Below are 20169 nucleotides of genomic sequence, written 5' to 3' on the forward strand. Positions count from 1 at the left end.
GGATTAGACAAGAGCTTAGAGAGCCATTAAACCTTGAAACAAGATTTACAAGTGGTTAGAGAGGGATTAAAGAGGTTATAGCAAGATTAGTAGAGAGGATGCTTGCAAGAGGGGCAAAAACTTGGTGCAAGATTAAGGAGAGATCAAAGACACAAGAATATTGGAGAGAGATTACAAGATCACAACAAAGATTAGAAAGAGATTATAAGGCTGCAAGCAAGATTAGAGAGGTTATAGCAAGATTAGTACAAATATGGAAGCTTGCAAGAGGGTTTGAAACTTGCTACAAGATTAAGGAGAGATTAAAGACATACAAGACGATTGAAGAGAGATTACAAGATTACAACAAAAATTAGAAAGAGATTAGAAGGTTGCAGGCAAGATTAGAGAGCTCTAGGACTAGTGGTTTGCATGTATAATTTATTTAAGAGCTTGGAGAATCCTTTTTTCACTATAGAATAATATTGAAGCACTTTTTTGGGGATAAAATCACATTTTTGGAGGGGATTCTTTTTTCAAATTTTAGGGTTACTTTTTGGCCGTACAAATCTGGTGGGACCCAAGGGAGGTGAAGTGACACTAGTGGGGCTACTATATAAAAAAGGTGATATGTGATTGGAGTTACTATGGGGACAAGCCTAAAGTATATCAATAAATACCCCTACTTTAGATCCTAAAGCTAGTGGATAGAATGTGCACTTCCCCACCTCCCATTGGTCCAAACTTGATTAAAATATCATTAAAATTAATCCTTGAGGGCCCTTTTGGTAGTCCATATTTCCCCTAATGGTTCTGTAGCATTGCACGACTTCATTGTATATTTTAGATAGTGATAACAATGATGGTTATAGCAAGAATCATGAAGCCATCAATGAGTATTTGCAGGGTCACTCAAAAGGAGGACTATTGAATGATGTCATTGATCTTGAAGGACCTCCAACAGAAACTACCAAACATGCTTTTGTGAATCTTGAATCCAATGAAGAGAAGAAGTAAAAAAAAGTTACCTAAGTCAGTTTTGTCATGGATTTTGGAGAATGGGCCAAGAGGTTATCGCTTAAAGAGTATAATACACAATTCTAAAAATATTAAGCAAGTGAAGAGCTTCCATGTTCTTACAATTGTAATATAACATTTGAATTACCTCTAGCCTATTATTATTTCAAAAGAATGGAAGGAATGGAGAAAACATTTGACGGTCATTCGAGGACAAGACCACATAGAACTAACATGTTAGTAGATTGTATTGTACGTCTAAGTTATTTCTTGGGTTCAATGGAATACCATATGATCACATGTCCTTATTTCATTAACAATAAAAAGTTTAATGATTCTTACTTCCATGGATATTTAGATAAACAAGTTAGAAAAGGCCTACTCTGTGAGGACGAGAGGAATAGCGTTACATGTCATTATTGTAAAAACTTTATCTTTTGTAAAGGGCCTTGTAGTTGCATGGTGTATTAAATTTTTCCAATGGACTCGGGAATGACACGATTAATGGTATACATCGGTGACCATTCACATGAGGTACAACCTGGAACCTCCAGTGCAGCAATAGAGAGAATAAGAAAATTGGTTTCATTAGTGTTGCGACAGGACATAAAAAATGATTGTTGCTAGAGAGTTGCTTGTTGATGGTATAGTAGGAAAAGGAAATGGTGAAATTGGAGAGATAGAACTGAGTAACATCTTAAAAGAATTGATTCATGTTGTGCAAAATCAAAGGTGTGCTATTAATGTTAATATAGTACTAGCATTGTAATTTATGTATGGTGTACTTATACCTAATTAAAGTGACTTCTTAATTTGCAAGTTTAAAAAATTGTAGCATGTGAGAAGAGGGTGCAAGCTATAGTGATTAAAGATGGATAAGATAATATATTGCAATTGAAAAAGAAGTACATGTTTCCTTTCTTCCACGGCAGCCGCTTCTTGGGTTAGGGAGGACCAGATATGAGAGATCCCTGTCCCTACCACGCAATGGATTCGGGGTGCTAGCAGCGGAAGTAGCACTTCTTGCGGATGGCAGGATCCCACACTCGGGGCCTCGCCCACGAATATTCGGACAAGAGACTAATCCATCAGTTTTTCTAAAACCGAACCCGAAAAAAAAACTTTCTTTGCCCAGAAAGCACGGGCGATTCCACCAGGATAACTTTTGCCATAGCTCCGCTGCTATGAATGATAAATCTCAATTAATTTAAATGATAAAGCTTAACATTAAGGGGATGATTAGAATGATCCCTAATTGGATCATCAACCCATAATGGATTGAATCATCAATTTTCATGAAATACATAAACTAAAAGCATAGAAAAAAGCCATTAATTTGGCCTCAAGCATAGATTAATCTTGGATTAAGGAAAAGCTTTATGAGAAGTTTCATTTGGATTGAGAATAGGTCATGAGAATGACCATTCTTTGATTGAGAGAGAGAAATTACATAAAAACCATTAAAATTAACCATAAATGAAAATTTATGTAATTCTTTACTACCATTCATCAATTAACTTCAATAGCATTCAAAAACCATTCCAATTAAGCTTCTCAAGCTTGAGAGGGGTTGAGAAGAGAGAAACATTGAGAATTTATAGAAAAGATCAAAATTCACCATTTACCTTACAAATTGCTTGATTCTTTGTTCACGGTAGAGGCCCCCAACCAATCAGTTGGTTTAGTATATTGATGGAGTCACCAATGGAGATTGAAGAAAGAGGGAAGCTCCAATTTCTTCAATTTGGAGAGAATTTTAGAGAATAGTAAAAATTAGCATTATTTCAGCATAATTCTGGTATAGTAAAATTCTCTTTTTTTTTACAAAGACTCAGGTTCTATTTATAGGAGAGGGAAGCTCTAGCTAAGACCAACTGATTTCTAGAATTTTCCAGATTTCAGTTTGGTTGAATTTGGACCAGATTTGGACCTAGTTTGGTTACTTTTTGATTCGGTTTGATCTAGGAGAGAGGAGAGATAAAAATATCACATTGTTTTTGAGTTTAAAACTCATTCAAGCATGTGAAGTACGTGCCATAGAATGATTAGATTAGAATGATCCCTAATTGGATCATCAACCCATAATGGATTGAATCATCAATTTTCATGAAATACATAAACTAAAAGCATAGAAAAAAGCATAAACTAAAAGCATAGAAAAAAGCCATTAATTTGGCCTCAAGCATAGATTAATCTTGGATTAAGAAAAAGCTTTATGAGAAGCTTCATTTGGATTGAGAATAGGTCATGAGAATGACCATTCTTTGATTGAGAGAGAGAAATTACATAAAAACCATTAAAATTAAGCATAAATGAAAATTTATGTAATTCTTTACTACCATTCATCAATTAACTTCAATAGCATTCAAAAACCATTCCAATTAAGCTTCTCAAGCTTGAGAGGGGTTGAGAAGAGAGAAACATTGAGAATTTATAGAAAAGATCAAAATTCACCATTTACCTTACAAATTGCTTGATTCTTTATTCACGGTAGAGGCCCCCAACCAATCAATTGGTTTAGTATGTTGATGGAGTCACCAATGGAGATTGAAGAAAGAGGGAAGCTCCAATTTCTTCAATTTGGAGAGAATTTTAGAGAATAGTAAAAATTAACATTATTTCAGCATAATTCTGGTATAGTAAAATTCTCCTATTTTTTTACAAAGACTCAGGTTCTATTTATAGGAGAGGGAAGCTCTAACTAAGACCAATTGATTTCTAGAATTTTCTAGATTTCAGTTTGGTTGAATTCGGACCAGATTTGGACCTAGTTTGGTTACTTTTTGATTCGGTTTGATCTAGGAGAGAGAAGAGATAAAAATATCACAGTATATTTGAGTTTAAAACTCATTCAAGCATGTGAAGTAGGTGCCTCCTTGAAGGGACCCCCTTTCCTTACACATGTGTCAAAATGAAATCATTATACCCAAAATATCTCATTTTTTTAGTAATACTCATAGTTTTTTACTAATAAACCTTGTACATAGTCAACTCTTCATCTTATGTGGGCATTTACTCATTTTTGGGTATTTTTCTTTTACAAATTGGATTGATCTAATTGGCCCATAGGAACATTAATTGGACTATAATCCAAAAATTTCTCAAAATCTAGACCCTTAGGCTAAGGTCCTTTATACCCATTTCCAGTTAATTCCAATTGCACATTGGAAAGTTCTTTTTGAATTTCTGTTTTAGGGGAATTCATTTTAGACACTAGGAGGATTTTTATATCCAAAAATATCTTAATTTTGGACTATCTCTCTCTAGACATTTTCTCTCTCTAGGTCAAAATAGGGTAAAACAGAATCTTTCTTTTATTTCAGAAAGGGGAATAATTATAAGATCAGAAGGGGAGGTTCTTACAGCTACACACCTCAAAAAGCTGGAGAGAGGAATCTTACAAAAGGACTCATCCAATAGGCTTTACTCAAAATAAAAGAGAGATTCCTCTCACTTAGAGTAGGCTGATGTATAATTATGTGTTGGTTACGATGAAGACTAAGCACATGAATGTAAACAAAATACATGTGCTTACACGCTAAGTAAGGATTTTTCTCTTTCTCACACCACTAGAAATCTAGGCAGGTACACATTGGCTCATCCTTGATATGCACATCATAGTTATTTTTCATCAATATCTTGAAAACAACATGATGATTACGTTTAACTATGTTCTCCTCCAACAGCTGTGCATACATTTTCCTCCAATCTTTTGTTTTCCTCCTTAGAAACATCAGGCCTCCATTTCTTGCTGTGCTTTACTAGACCCCCCCACTTGGTTATTTTGGCCACTTATATTATTTTCTTGGGGGCTTGTATAGCTACTTTGAAACACAAACCCTACTTTGACTAGGCTTTCCATTTCATCCCCATTGTAACCTTAGCCCCCTTATCTATCACCTAGAAATTTGGAGTCTCTAGAGGTCCTTTCACCTTCTTGTCCACTACTTGTGTGTGTTACTTGTGTGTGTTGGACATCATGATTGAAAAACCACATTTATTGATTCTGGGTGTTGCCCTTGTATGTATGTTCTTCCCAAAAATAAGGAGCCACTAGACCAGGTGACCAGCTGTGCATCATGGTTGCACATTGTTTACCCTGCACCACACCAAAGCATTTCTGAACACAATGAGTTGGAATTCTACTAATTGCCCAATTGCCCTTGGTTACATCCACATCATGGCCTATGACTGTCACCGCAAAGTCATTATTTGATGTTGTTTTGTAGGCTACATCATTTGTGATGCCTTCACCAATTTCATCATCTGTAGTTTCTGCATTTACATCAAAAATCTCTTCACTCAAATATGTGTGTGCTCTTTCTTGACTTTCAAGTGCTATTTTCCGAGGACTACCACGTTCTTTACGTTGCCTAGATTCCATCACAAAGCCATCTCTATGGGAGCTCTTCTCTAAAGTGCCCCTTGCTCTTTTCCTTTGCACGGTCTCCTTATCCCCATGGAATATTGGCTCCTCATACAGGGGTGTACTAGCCACATTGCGACCTGGAGCACACGTGCCACCATAGCAGGACTTGGGTTCTTTTTTTAGAGGACACTCTCTCAAGAAATGTTTGCATGCTAGGACCTTCTCCTATATATTGGCCAGTTAAATAACCACGTTGTTTTGTGCATGTAAGCATTCATCATATATGTAACACATGCATCATATGTTGAAATATACAAGTAAACAGGGTGAGTGCGGGAACAAGCCCTTGGCTAGAGGCTGTAAAAGAGAATCTGTAAATGTGAGAGAACCTATGAAAAGGTGAGAGTAATCTACTGGGAGAGAATAAAGGGTAGCATGAGGAGATTTAGGAGGTGTGGAGATATTCTGGGAGAGGTGGAGAGAATCAAGCAAAAGAGGTGGAGTGAATCAAGGAGAAATCAGTGGGATTGGATGCTTGGATGTAAACTCTATAAATTGAGGCATTGGCCTAATGAGAATTTGTTGGTTTTTGATTATCCATGCCTACATTAAGCTATCAATTAATTGCTCACTAATCATGTCTTAATTATCATCTAATCTCTTTGTTAATGATGTTGATTCTAGCATTTGATCCACCATAGCTCATCGCATTGCTGTAATTTTAACATGGTATCAGAGCCTAGCCTAGAATCCATCAAGTTTATGAGCCCATTATCTAACTAATTAGGATTAGTAGATGATTAGAAAATAATCATTTTTTTAGCTATTTTCAACTAGCCCTCTGTACCCCCAGCCAATAGAGGGGCTTGATCTCCCTTCAGGAGCAACATTAGGGCAAGACCTTCTAGGTATACATAGCTAACACTCTAGTGCTCCAGCCCATCCAAACAGAATCGCAAACCGCCTACTAGAGCTACCAATTTTTGCTGATTTGTAGGCACCATTTTTCTGAAGAGAAATTGAAATCTCTACTGCTCCAAATCAAATGGGTCTAATTCCTCTTGGCCCTAGGGGTTTTCAAGGGTGCTCTACGAGCTGGTGAAGCTAGAATTTGATTTGATCAAGTCTATAGTGAGATCCAAGCTCTTCATGAAATACTTTGGTAAAACAGAGATTAAGCATTCAATGTTTGGTCAAATCTTATGTTTCTTGGCTTAATCCTCTACTAGAATAATTGCTGTTGATGTCCTTGAAAGCATTTGAGCTCATTTGAAATCTAAGGCCTCAGATCTGGGCTCCCTGCATACTCTGTTTTCTGCACACAAAACATAGGATTAATTTGCTAATTAGTGATTAATCAATGCTAATCACTATTTTTTGGTGCAATTGAGGGTTCAAATTAACCATTTAGTATCTGATATAGATCCTTATAACTTCAGATTGCAATTCGGAGATGGTTTGATACTCCAACCATTCCGTACAAATTGGTTACCCTTGATTTAATGTAATTTCTGGTAAAATTATGCTGATAAATTTGTGGTAATCATCATTTTGCATTTAACCCTTGGTTAATGCCTGCAAATCACACTCAAATTCAAGATTATTCAGAGCCAGAGTTGCATTTGGGAATGTGCATAAGAATAAATGCTATATGCATTATGTATTGGGCACATTACATCAGTGTAAAATGGGATCCGACACTGCCCTTGTCCAGAATAAGGCAAGAGGTAAGACCTCCCGCATAGATTTGGGTTTGCATTGCACAAGATAAACATCAAAAGCCCAAAAGAACTATCAACAAAACATTAAAACATGTTGCTCACATGGAGCAAGAACTGACGGACAAGCTCATGGCCCCAGCCCATGAAAGAAGAAGAACATCTCTTTCCAAGAGGAGGATCCACACTGAGAAGAAGAGCTAGACAAAGTATTGAAGGAAGACATGGACGCGTGAAGAGAAGTTGCCACAACAAGAAGACTGAAAGAAGAGAAAGACACGGACGCATGAAGAGAAGCTGCCCACGACAAGAAGACCGAAGACAAGAGAAGATGTGAGGCTCCAAGAAGTGAGGAGCCATGTGAAAATCTCAGAGAGAGAGAGAGAGAGAGAGAGAGAGAGAGAGAGAGAGAGAGAGAGAGAGAAACCCCACAACCCAATGTAACCTGCCCCAATAGAGTAAAACCACCTCTGAGCCACCGATGATGTAGGCCATGTGGTAGATGTATGTGTGAGAACTTTAGTCAAGGTCACGGGCACTTGTAGTAGCCTTGGACAGAGAGAGAGAGAGAGAGAGAGTGTGTGTCAAGGACTATGAGTTTAGGGACTTGAGGCACTGGTCGCGAAGTATCAAGTAAGAGGGAAACTTGGTATAGGGTCCAGGTGTGCTAGAAGTATTCACTTGAGGGGAGGTGTTGAAATATACAAGAGAATAAAGGGTAGCATGAGGAGATTTAGGAGGTGTGGAGATATTCTAGGAGAGGTGGAGAGAATCAAGCAAAAGAGGTGGAGTGAATCAAGGAGAAATCAATGGGATTAGATGCTTGGATGTAAACTCTATAAATTGAGACATTAGCCTAATGAGAATTTGCTGGTTTTTGATTATCCATGCCTACATTAAGCTATCAGTTAATTGCTCATTAATCATGTCTTAATTATCATCTAATCTCTTTGTTAATGATGTTGATTCTAGCATTTGATCCACCATAGCTCATCACATTGCTGTAATTTTAACATTATACAACAAAATCTTTTTGCTACCTCCTTCTCCAGCTAGCCAGCTTGCATGAACACTCTTTGACAAGTTTGTGTTAGGTATTTTAGCCCTCTCCCATGGACTTAATTCTTTCTTCATAAAAAATTTTTGTTAATGGAAAAAAATATTTTCACAAACTTATTAAGCTCATGTAAAAACCTTAGTCAAAGTAAGTCCTCAAACTTACATTAGGATTTAGATTTCCCCAATGTGTTTTTCTCTGTACCACAATCGAAACCATCTCTCCAAGGGTTTAATATTCTCCTCTGCAACATTTTCATCCCTCCACCATCTCCTAATTCTTTTTGCTTGCTGTGATGCCATATCAATAGAAGGTGATTTTTGCCACACCTCACACATATCAAGATGCAATTGCAATACTTCATTTCTAACAAGTCTTGTAGTGTGTTTTTGCAAACTTTTGCTCCGAGTGGACAAGATCTTTCTCTTCCAACCAATACATTATCAGGTCCTCCATTAAACATCGTTCTTATTGATGCTACCTAATTTGAACCTACCTCATCTAACCCTGTTGTCTCATCACCTCGTTTAGACTATTCCAAAATAGGATTTGACTATCAACACCTTCCTCTTTTGTCTCGTAAACAGGAATGACCATAAATACTTACAAACTGAAATAACAATGACACTTACACATATTTCAAATTGAAAAAAGAGCATTCTTATTGATATGCATTGCAAAATAGAAGATTCTACCTATGATCATATACTAAACAGGACATTGTTGCCCATTCGTCAATTCTATGAGTGTGGTCCAAATGAAGCCACACTGCACATAAATCTCCTTGTTTTATTCGGTGCATGCGATTAACCAAGTCAACACCTGATCCAGGGCCCTTAGTGGACATTTTAAAAAGAAAACATTTATCATCTTGTAAGATTCCTCCCCAGCCTCTCAAGATGTCCAGCATCTTCCCCCTGTAATCAAATCCCTCTTCAGAAATATAAAAGATCTTGTTTCTACCAGTTTTTCCCTAGAGAGAGAAAATATTCTAGAAAGAGAATATTCAGATTTTGAATATTTTTGGATAGAAAAATTTCTCATCTTATTAAAATAAGTTCCCCTGAAACAGAAGTTCAAAAAGAATTTCAGAAGGTGCATTAGAAATTGAGTATAATCTGTTCAAGAGGCATTATCCTGGGGGTGAAGATTTTTTTGAAATATTAAATTAAGGTTCCTATGGACCAATAAGATTCATCCAAATGTGTGGAGGAGATAAATGGAAGAAATAAAGAAAATCCCCCCCCCCCCCAAAAATGAGTAAATACTCACATAAGATGAAGAGTTGACTAAGGACAAGGCTAATAGTTAAAAAGGGGAGATATTTAGATGTAATGATGCATTTTTGACACCTCTGCATGGGGATTTTGTTAGAAGTCATCTCCTGTCTAGATTTATACACCAGGGCCTTTGTTGTGGGTGTGCTCGCCCTTGTCAGGTGTTTTATCATTTTTCCTCACTCCCCGTATTTTTTCCCTATTTTTTCCCTATTTTTCCCCATTTTTCTAGTGGTTGGGAGGGTTGCCAGAGGATGCTAGGAGCACTCCAGTGCTGGCCGACTGCATACACATGAGTCGTGGGCTACTGGACTGTTGGCCGAGTGCAGTTTCTCAATCGTGGGCACTTTTCTGCTGGCCGACTGCATTTATGCAGTCGTGGACATTTTTCAGCAGTCGTGGGCACTTCCTATGCTGGCCGACTACTCTCCCAGGGGCATATATATAGGCCCCCAACCCCATACCACTATTTGTATCATATTCAGGATCTTCTTGTGTATATCAGAGCAGAGTTACACGTCTACTTCTCTCTCTCTCTTGTGCTGTTTTTCTACATGCATTTTTTGCTCTTGTGTTCCCAGATCTGGTCATCATCTTCGTTGCGTATTCTGACAGATTTTTCCCTCATAAATGAGGCACCTACTTCACATGTGCAATTGACTTTTAAATCTTCAAAAATTGAGATATTTCATCTCTCCTCTCTCCTAATTCAAGTCTAGTTCCAAAAAGTTAGCTCAACTGACCTAAAAATGGTCAAAAATTGACCAAACTGAGTTGGAAAATTCTAGAATCAGTTTGTTTGGTTAGGAGCTCAATTTTTCCTATAAATAGAAGCCTTCCCCTTTGTTGAATCTCAATAGTGTTTTATGCACTGTTACTCTGCTCCTCCCAAGCCAAGAATTGTGAATTTATTAATAATTCACTAGTTTTTGACATTTCCCTCTTCCAAAGATTGGTGGCCACTCTTGTTACAAACAAGAGTTGAACCCTCAAACCATCAAGCCAAAGGAAAGCTCCAAGAAACTATGTAAGTAGAGATTCTTGTAATTTTCTTTATTGATTTTATGTTTTTCTAATGTTTATGATTGTTTGAAGTGATAAATGGAAGCTATGCCTTGATCGAAAGGCTTTTCCCCTCTCTCTTCTTAGAATCAACCCTTCTTTATCCTAGTTAAAGTGATAATTATTGGAAGTAAACTTTTTATAATATTTTCTCTTTTATAAGTGAATTTTGATTAGTCTAGATTACTTTAAATCAATTAAGAGTTAATTTTTAAGACAAATTAAGTAGAAAAATTTGAAAGATGGTCAGCCATACAAAGGAGGTGCTGGCAAATTTTTTTAGAAATAACTATTATCTTTTATTATGCTAAAAGAGTAATTCCTATCAATTCTACACTCTAAAAGTGTCATTTTCATGCATAGATGATGCATATTGATTATTATTTTTATGCATAAAGGAATAATTTTCTTTTATTATGAAAGTGTTACTTTTATCAAAATAGATTTTTATGCATAAAGGAATAATTTTCTTTTATTATGAAAGTGTTACTTTCATCAAAATAGATTTTATGCATAAAAGAATGATTTTCTTTTATTATGAAAGTGTTACTTTCATCAAAATAGATTTTTATGCATAAAGGAATAATTTTCTTTTATTATGAAAGTGTTACTTTCATCAAAATAGATTTTATGCATAAAGGAATAATTTTCTTTTATTATGAAAGTGTTACTTTCATCAAAATAGATTTTTATGCATATAGGAATATTTTTAAAAGTGTTACTTTTATCATAATTGATTTTCATGCATAAAAGTATGCACAAAAGATTATTTCTTTATATAAAAGTGTTACTTTTATCATAGATGATTTTTATGCATAAATGGGTGCATAAAAGATATTTTTTATATTAAAAGTGTGATTTTCATCATAAATGATTTTATGCATAAATAGGATGCATAAGAAAAATTCTTTTATTCTAAAAGTGTAATTCCTACTAAATTAGATTTATGCATGGAAAGATGCATAAAGAATTTATTTTAATCCAAAAGTGTTATTCTCATCAATTTTGATTTTATGCATAGAAAGATGCATAAAGAAATCTATTTTTAGTTCAAAAGAGTTATTTTCATCAATTTTGATTTTATGCATAGAAAGATGCATAAAGAAATCTATTTTTAGTTCAAAAGAGTTATTTTCATCAATTTTGATTTTGTGCATAAGAAAAAGCATAAAAGATTGAATTTTAATTCAAAAGTGTCATTTTCATTTAAAACAAATTTATGCGTAAGAAGATGCATAAAAGATTAATTTCTATTTCGAAAGTGTTATTCTCCTTAAAATGGAATTTATGCATATATAGATGCGTAAAGAAATCTTATATCAAAAATAAGAATTCTCTTGTATTCTATAAATAGATACGAGGATGTGAAATGAATCAGATAGATGAAAATGAACGAGGAATAGATGGAGATGTATGTCTGTGAGAAAGAATGGACGTAGTTATATCTATGTGAAAGAAATGATGTAGATGTATGTATGTGAAGGATGTATGTGAAAGGAAAGATGTATGTGGATGTGGATGTGGATGTATGGATGTAGATACGGATGTGGATGTATGTATGTGGATGTGGATGTATGAATGAGGATGTGAAAATGTGATAGGATGTGATAAGATGCGTATGAGATGTGATAAGATGTGTATGAGAAGTGCTAGGATGTGATAAGATGTGTATGAGATGTGCCAGGATGTGATAAGATGTATATGAGAAGTGCTAGGATGTGATAAGATGCATATGAGATGTGATAAGATGTGTATGAGATGTGCCAGGATGTGATAAGATGTGTATGAGAAGTGCTAGGATGTGATAAGATGCGTATGAGATGTGATACGATGTGTATGAGATGTGCCAGGATGTGATAAGATGTGTATGAGAAGTGCTAGGATGTGATAAGATGCGTATGAGATGTGATAAGATGTGTATGAGATGTGCCAGGATGTGATAAGATGTAGTATGAGAAGTGCTAGGATATGATAAGATGCGTATGAGATGTGATAAGATGTGTATGAGATGTGATAAGATGCGTATGAGATGTGATAGGATGTGATAAGATGTGTATGAGATGTGATAAGAGGTGATAAGAGGTGTATGAGATGTGATAGGAGGTGATAAGAGATGATAAGATGCGTATGAGATGTGATAGGATGTGATAAGATGTGTATGAGATGTGATAGGAGGTGATAAGAGGTGTATGAGGTGATAAGAGGTGTATGAGATGTGATAGGATGTGATAAGATGCGTATGGGATGAGTTAGGATGTGATAAGATGAGTTAGGATGTGATAAGATGTGTATGGGATGAGGTAAGAAGTGTATCTAACGGGATAAGATGTATATGGGTTGTGATAGGGCGAGAATGGATGTGATGTAAAAGAATAGATGTGAAGGTGTATGTGGATATATGAATGGGAATGTAGATATGGATGTGGATAGGGAAGTGGATATGAATATGGATGTGTATGTATGGAAATGGATGTATTAATGTAGATGTGGATGTGTATGTATGGATGTGGATATGGATGTGGATGTATGAATGCAGATGTGGATATGGATGTATGAATATGGATGTGTATGTATGGAAGTGGATGTATGGATGTGGATGTGGATGTGGATGTGGATGTGGAAATAGATGTATGGATGTAGATGTGAATGTGGATGTATGGATGTGGATGTGGATGTGGATGTATGAATGTGGATGTGGATGTGGATGTGGATATATGAATGTGGATGTGGATGTGGATATATGAATGTAGATGTGAAAATGGATGTATAGATGTATATATGGATGTGGATGTATGGATGTGGATGTGGATGTATGAATGTGGATGTGGATGTGGATGTATGAATGTGAAGGTGAAAATGGATGTATGGACGTAAAAGTGAATGTGGATGTACGAATGTGGATGTGTATGTGGAATAATGAATGCGAATATGTATGTGAATAGATATGAAGTCGATATGAGTGAATGGATGAAATGAGATGTCATGTGAATCAGAATGTGAATGAATAATATAAGATGTGAATGAATGAGATGTAATGAGAAATGGATGTGATGAGACGTAATGTAAATTAAGAAAGATAAGAATGGATGTTATGTGAAGTGAATGAATCTGACGTGATGGGATGGAAAATGATATATTTGGTCAAGAATGGATACATATATGATTTGAAATTGGGTTAAGTAATATGGATTGATGTGGAACAATCTGGAAAGATGTGAGTTCATTGTAGAAACTGTATTTGTGAACTGTTTGTAAATGACTGTTTTGTGTCAAGGCTGGGGAAGCATTTTGACTGTCTTGAGAATGTGGTCGCGGAGACCTACCTGATAAAGTTACAACAGCTGACGGAGAGTCGTCTCGCGTAGCAAGGTCGGCCGAGGTCTTGACTAGCCTCGGTTCGATTTAAATGGTGAGCTTTCGGTATGGTGGATGAGGGACCAAGGAAGCGACCTATGAGTGAAGCGCTAGTAGGTGACCTGCGAAGGATCCTAGAGGGTGCTGACCATACAGTGCTCGGGCACTGGGTCGCCGAAGATACCCACACATGCATCTTGGAAGATATTTGAAACAAGGAGTAAGAGTTGTTTTCTGAAATCGGACATGGATCTGGTTGATTGACCTTGCTGGTCCTCAACGGATGAGTCCATGGCTCTTCTATATGGATCTGTTGGTTGATCTTGCTGATCTTCAACGGAGATTCCATCTTGATTTTTATAAGTGATTATATTGTCGGGTACTATGAGCTAGGAACTATTGAAAAGGCCCCTGAGTGGACAGGTGGTGAGCGTTCTGGTTGCCAATGATGCCATAGGTACTCCGATAAGGAAATTAAGATTCAACCGGATATTTTGGAGGATTGTGATCAGTGATACTATGGTTTCATTAAATGATTGTTTTAAAGATGGCTGAATCTGTGAAAAAGGCAATTTCATATTGGGTGTGTAAGTGGTATGACTGGTGTTAAATTTGCATGAATATCCGGCTAGGGGGCCTGGGAACTCTTTTCCCTGGTACCCGAGACAAAACCTAACCAAATTCTAAATTGGATCCCATCACTACAGTGGTTAGGCGGTTGGCTAACCCATGGGACTGGATGGGGTTAGGCTGGACTGATGGATCCGTAAAATGAGACTCCTTTCTGTTATTACGATAGATGAAGTAAATCTTGGATAGTAATTGTTCTATGGATAGGAATCAACAGCTGTGCCTCTTGATGGGGAAAAAAGTGTTGATCTCTATGATCCAAGTGCAAGTTTCTTCCTTGATTTGGCTGAGTATCTTTATAGGTGCGGTCGGATCAGTTTGGTCAGTAATGATCTTGACTACGTTAGAGTAAAATTTTATCCTGGAGGAATTGCCTGTGCTTTCCGGGCAAGAGAAGTTTTTCCAAGTTCGGTTTTGGAAGAACCGAGGAATTAGTCACCTTTCTGGATATACGTGGGCGAGGCCTTGAGTGTGGGACCCTGCCCCGCGCAAGATGTGCTACTTCCGCTGCTAGCACCCCGAATCCGTTGTGCAATGGAGACAGGGATCTTACACCTTTGAACATTAGGTGATGTAAAATATTGGACAATTTTGGCTACTTCAAAAGCGATGTAGAAACATTTATGTGATAGTGTTTATTTTGACTTCATTTATGTGTTTATTTTGACTTCATTTATGTGTTTATAATTACAACACTTAAGTGCATCTTTATTTGTGATTAGGTAAAATTTGTGATACATGCATTTTCTTCTCTGTGTAGTATATATATGCTATCAAGTTAAGAATGACTCATGAAGAATTGGTTGAAATTTTATAAGATTTTGACCAACCAATGAAAGAGAGAGAGAGAGAGACTTGAGCGCTCGCATACTGTATATGTGTGAATGTATGTATGTATATATAGATAGATGTACGTATGCATGTGTGTATGTATGTGTCTATATATGTATGTATGTGTATATGTATGTATGTATATATGTAGAGACATACATACTCCCTAGAAGAAATCGATCTAAGAGCTCCAAACTACAAAAGCTCTAAATTTCTTGCAAAAGGCTCTAAATTAAAATCTCCCAAAAAAAACACACTCATGGAACCCCTGGTGTGCCTGTTCCAAGATCATGAGATATTTATCTTCCCTAGGGGCAGCATCTAAGAGTGTCATCCTTACCTCTTTTATAAAGAGTTCTAGCAATAAGTTGGTAAGGTGAACTCTCTTTTATAAAGAGTTCTAGCAATAAGTTGGTAAGGTGAACTCTCTTTTTACAAATTCCTTGCTAGATCCTTTCGTAACTCCTTCCCTTATGAAAAATCATTAGCTAGAAGGTTAACGATTTTCTCACTCTACTTTGGAGTAGCCTCTACCTTGAATAGTCTAGCATTGGTAGATCATCATCAACTCATGTGTGCGTCACCATTAGGGATTCAAGATAAATGATCACAGCATCATCCATGACATGTTTCCTGCTAGGCCTCACAACCACTATCAAGTCAAATTTAAGAAGAATCAACAACCACGTGGTGCTTTCTCCTATGGAACAACACGGTTTGTTCACAAGATACAACAAGTCTTGAGTGATGATCAACATAAAACACAAATTTTTCAGTAAGAAGGTAATTTCTTTATAGCATAAACCATATCTAACCCTTCACGCTCGATAGTAGTATAATTTATTTTAGCCTCCTCTAGTTGCCCACTTACAAAACTAATAGGATATCCTAGCTTGTGTTCTCCTGGCTGTGCTAGGTTGCATCCAATTGCAAAGTTTGAGGCATCAATGTACACATGGAAGATGATGTTCCAATCGGGTGCTTGCAAGATTGGAGAAATTGCAAGGCTTTCTTTAGCATGTCGTAGGCCTATTGACACTCATCGGTTCACACAAATATAATCAATAGCTTGTGCAAAGGACAAGCTATCTCTGCATAGAAAAGAATAAATCAATGGTATTAGCCGACATGGGCCATGAATATTTAGACTCCCTTGTAGTTTGTTGGTGGGGTAATTGCAAGGTGACCTTTATTTTCTCTCATCAGTGAAAATCCCATTTTGGGACACTATATGCCAAATAATAACTCCATGCTTCACCCAAAATTGGCATTTATAAGGGTTTAAGGATATGCAATAAAATTGACACCTTCAAACACCCCTCTTAGGCATGCTAGGTGTTCTCTCCAAGACAAATTAATGCACAAATCATCCAAGAAAGCTTCAAGAAACGTTCTTAAGAAGTCCTTAAAAAGCAGTATTCATAAGCCATTTGAATCCCAAGGGATCCACTCACAATAAAGGGGGACGTTACCTGTGTGCATGAACCTCAAGAAAAACTCTTGTATATGATGCTCATAAGATGATAACACCCCCCTATTTAAGCTTATAAGGATACCTTTAAAAATGACTATATCACCCCCCCTTCCTTATATTTATGTTTTTTCTCTAGCATTTACACACGCCCTCTCCTTAGACTAAATTATGTCACTTTGAACCTTATTGAGTGAACATACCAGTCCCTGAAGCCATAGAACTTAAGGAACAGTTAAGACAACTGTTAGAATAGGGATTCGTCGGACCCAGTGTCTCGCCTTGGGGTGTGCCCGTTCTCTTTCAAAAGAAGAAAGATGGAATGTTAAGACTCTGTATTGACTACAGAGGACTGAATCAATTAACAATTAAGAATAAGTATCCTATTCCTAGGATTGATGAACTTATGGGTGTGCCCGTTCTCTTTCAAGAGAAGAAAGATGGAATGTTAAGACTCTGTATTGACTATAGAGGACTGAAACAATTAACAATTAAGAATAAGTATCCTATTCCTAGGATTGATGAACTTCTGGGTCAGTTAAGTGGGACCCAAATGTTCACAAAGATAGATCTCAAATCCGGGTACTACTAGATCAGAATCAAGGAGCAAGACAACCCAAAGATAGCATTCAATACTCGCTATGGGCATTATGAGTTCACAGTCATGCCATTTGGATTGACTAATGCCCCGGCGACATTCAATCGTCTTATGCAAGATATTCTCAGAGAATACTTGGATGATTTTGTTCTTGTCTTCTTTGATGATATCTTGGTATACTCAAATAATGCTACAGACCATGAAGATCATGTGCGCAAGGTCCTGGAAATCCTAAGGAAACACCAACTCTTTGCAAAAAGAGCAAACGTTCTTTCTCTGTTGACTAGGTGGAATACTTGGGATTCATAGTGTGAAAGGATGGGATTTCTTTTAACCCCGCAAAGATCCAAGCAGTCTCATAAAATGGCCAGAACCCAAGTTAGTAAAGGAAGTCAGAGGATTCCTAGGGTTAACCGGATGGCATAGGATCTTTATACCTAGGTATTCTCAGATAGCATCCCCCTTAACTAATCTTCTCAAGAAGAGTACACTTTTTCAGTGGACTGCAATGTGTCAGAGTGCCTTTGACAAGCTAAAGACAGCCTTAGTAACCAACCCTATCCTTAAATTGCCAGATTTTACCAAACCCTTTGAGGTAGTTACTGATGCCAGTGGGTTTGCCTTAGGCGATGCTCTGATGCAGGAAGGTCATGCACTGGCCTATGAATCTAGAAAACTTAGAAGACATGAGAGGAACTATGCCGTCCATGTCTTGGAGTTACTCTCAGTAGTGTATGCTCTGAAGTTGTGGAGACATTATCTTTTGGGACAAAGGTTCACCTTGATGTGATAGATCATCAAATTCTGAAGTGGATCTTCACCCAAAGGGATCTCAACATGCGTCAAAAAGGAGATGGATGCAAACCCTGCAGGAATTTGATTTTGAAATAAAGTATCGACTGGGGAAAGAAAATGTGGTTGCAGATGCGCTCAGCAGAAAAGCCTCCTTGCTTGCAATAACAGTGGTGTCAAATCCATTGATCAATGAAGCAAAGGAGAAAATCTTGCAGGACAAATTCTTTGCCCCTATTGCTACCCTTCTGATGCAGGAAAGCAAGACTCCTCACGAAATGAGTCGAGTTCTTGGATACAAACTGGATGAAGGATGCATGTATTATAATAATCGACTATGTATCCCCAATGATGAGGGAATAAAGGGAAGAGTTCTGAGAGAAGCCCATGATAGCCTGATAGCTGGACATCCAGGGTTTATAAAAACCTATATGTCTTTGAATCGAAAAGCTTCTTCTGGCCAGGACTCAAAAAGGATGTACTTGATCATGTGCGGAAATGCTTGATGTGCCAAAGTGTCAAGGCAGAGAGAGTCAAGATGCCAGGGAAATTGCAGCCTCTAGACATTCCACAGATGAAGTGGGAATGCATCACTATGGACTTTTTCACTGGATTACCTTCAGCGCAATCAGGTTACAACTCCATTTTTATGGTAGTTGGCAGGCTAACCAAAGTTGCCCATCTGATTCCAGTAAAAGAAACATACTCTGCAGTGGATGTTGCCAGAGTTTTCCTTAAGGAGATCTTCAGATTGCATGGTTTACCCAGGAGGATAAAAAAGTGACAGAGATCCCAACTTCACATCGAAATTCTAGACTGCGTTCTTTGAAGCAGTAGGAACTTTCTTGGATCTCAGCGCATAGCCTATCACCCTGAAATAGATGGCCAGACAAAAAGGTTGAATCAAGTAATAGAAGATATCCTTCGGTCATGCTGCGGCGGTGGTAGGGAACCCAAGAAGTGGTTAAGTCATTTGCATCTGGTCGAATTTGCTTATAATTCTTCTTATCATCGGAGCATTGGGATGAGTCCTTTCAAAGCTTTGTATGGACAAGATTGCCTTACACCGTTGACTTGGTTTGACCCATTGATCAGAGTCAAAATGTCCAGACAAATGCTTGATGACATGAACTAGCAGATGCAATCAAATCGTAAAGATATAAAGGCAGCCCAAGACAGACAAAAGCATTATGCAGATAAAAAGAGGTTAGTGAGAGAGTTTGAAGAGTCAGATATGGTCTTCATTCGAGTACGACCAAAAAGAAGTTCCTTATCCTTCGGGAAGTACAAGAAGCTCTCTCCCAGATACTGTGGGCCTTATGCTGTCATAAAGAAAGTGGGCGATCTAGCCTACAAACTTCTTCTGCCTCCCCATCTCAAGGTACATGATGTATTCCATGTCAGTTTGCTTAAGAAGTAAACCCATTGATTGGTTGTGGGAGCCTCTACTTTGATTAAAGAATCAAGAAATCTAGGAGCTAAAGTGTGGTTTATGGTCTTTTTTTTAAAAACCTCCAAATGTTTCTCTCTTCTCAACCCCTCTCAAGCTTGAGAAGCATTCAATTGAATGGCTTTTTAATACAATTGAAGTTCTTTAATGAATTGTAGTGATAAAACACACAAATTTTTATTTATGCTTAAATGATAATGTTTTTTAAAAGCATTTCTCTCTCTCCCCCAAAGAATGGTCATTCCTATGACCTATTCTATATTCAAATGAAGCTTCTCATGAAGCACATTAGGAACTCAATGGAGTCTTCTTGGGCCCTTTAATTTGGACGTTTAGTGAAATGCTTAAAATGCTAATCCATCTTTGACCAAGCCTAGAGGCCTAGTCCTAAAAGCATATATTTGGTTTTTCACAAAAACAAAAAAAAATAAAAAAAAGGAGATATTCTTAGATCTGGCCACCTAGGTGACTTTAAAGCTTTGTAATGGGCTGTCAGTCAGTTATCATAGCCTGCAGCAACCTTTTCAAACTCCAAACATTCCAAAAATTCGTCACTTTCTTCCC

The sequence above is a fragment of the Cibotium barometz genome, chromosome 4, assembly GCF_041138505.1.
Source record: "Cibotium barometz isolate CiBa-2024 chromosome 4, ASM4113850v1, whole genome shotgun sequence".
NCBI classification, from domain to species: domain Eukaryota; kingdom Viridiplantae; phylum Streptophyta; class Polypodiopsida; order Cyatheales; family Cibotiaceae; genus Cibotium; species Cibotium barometz.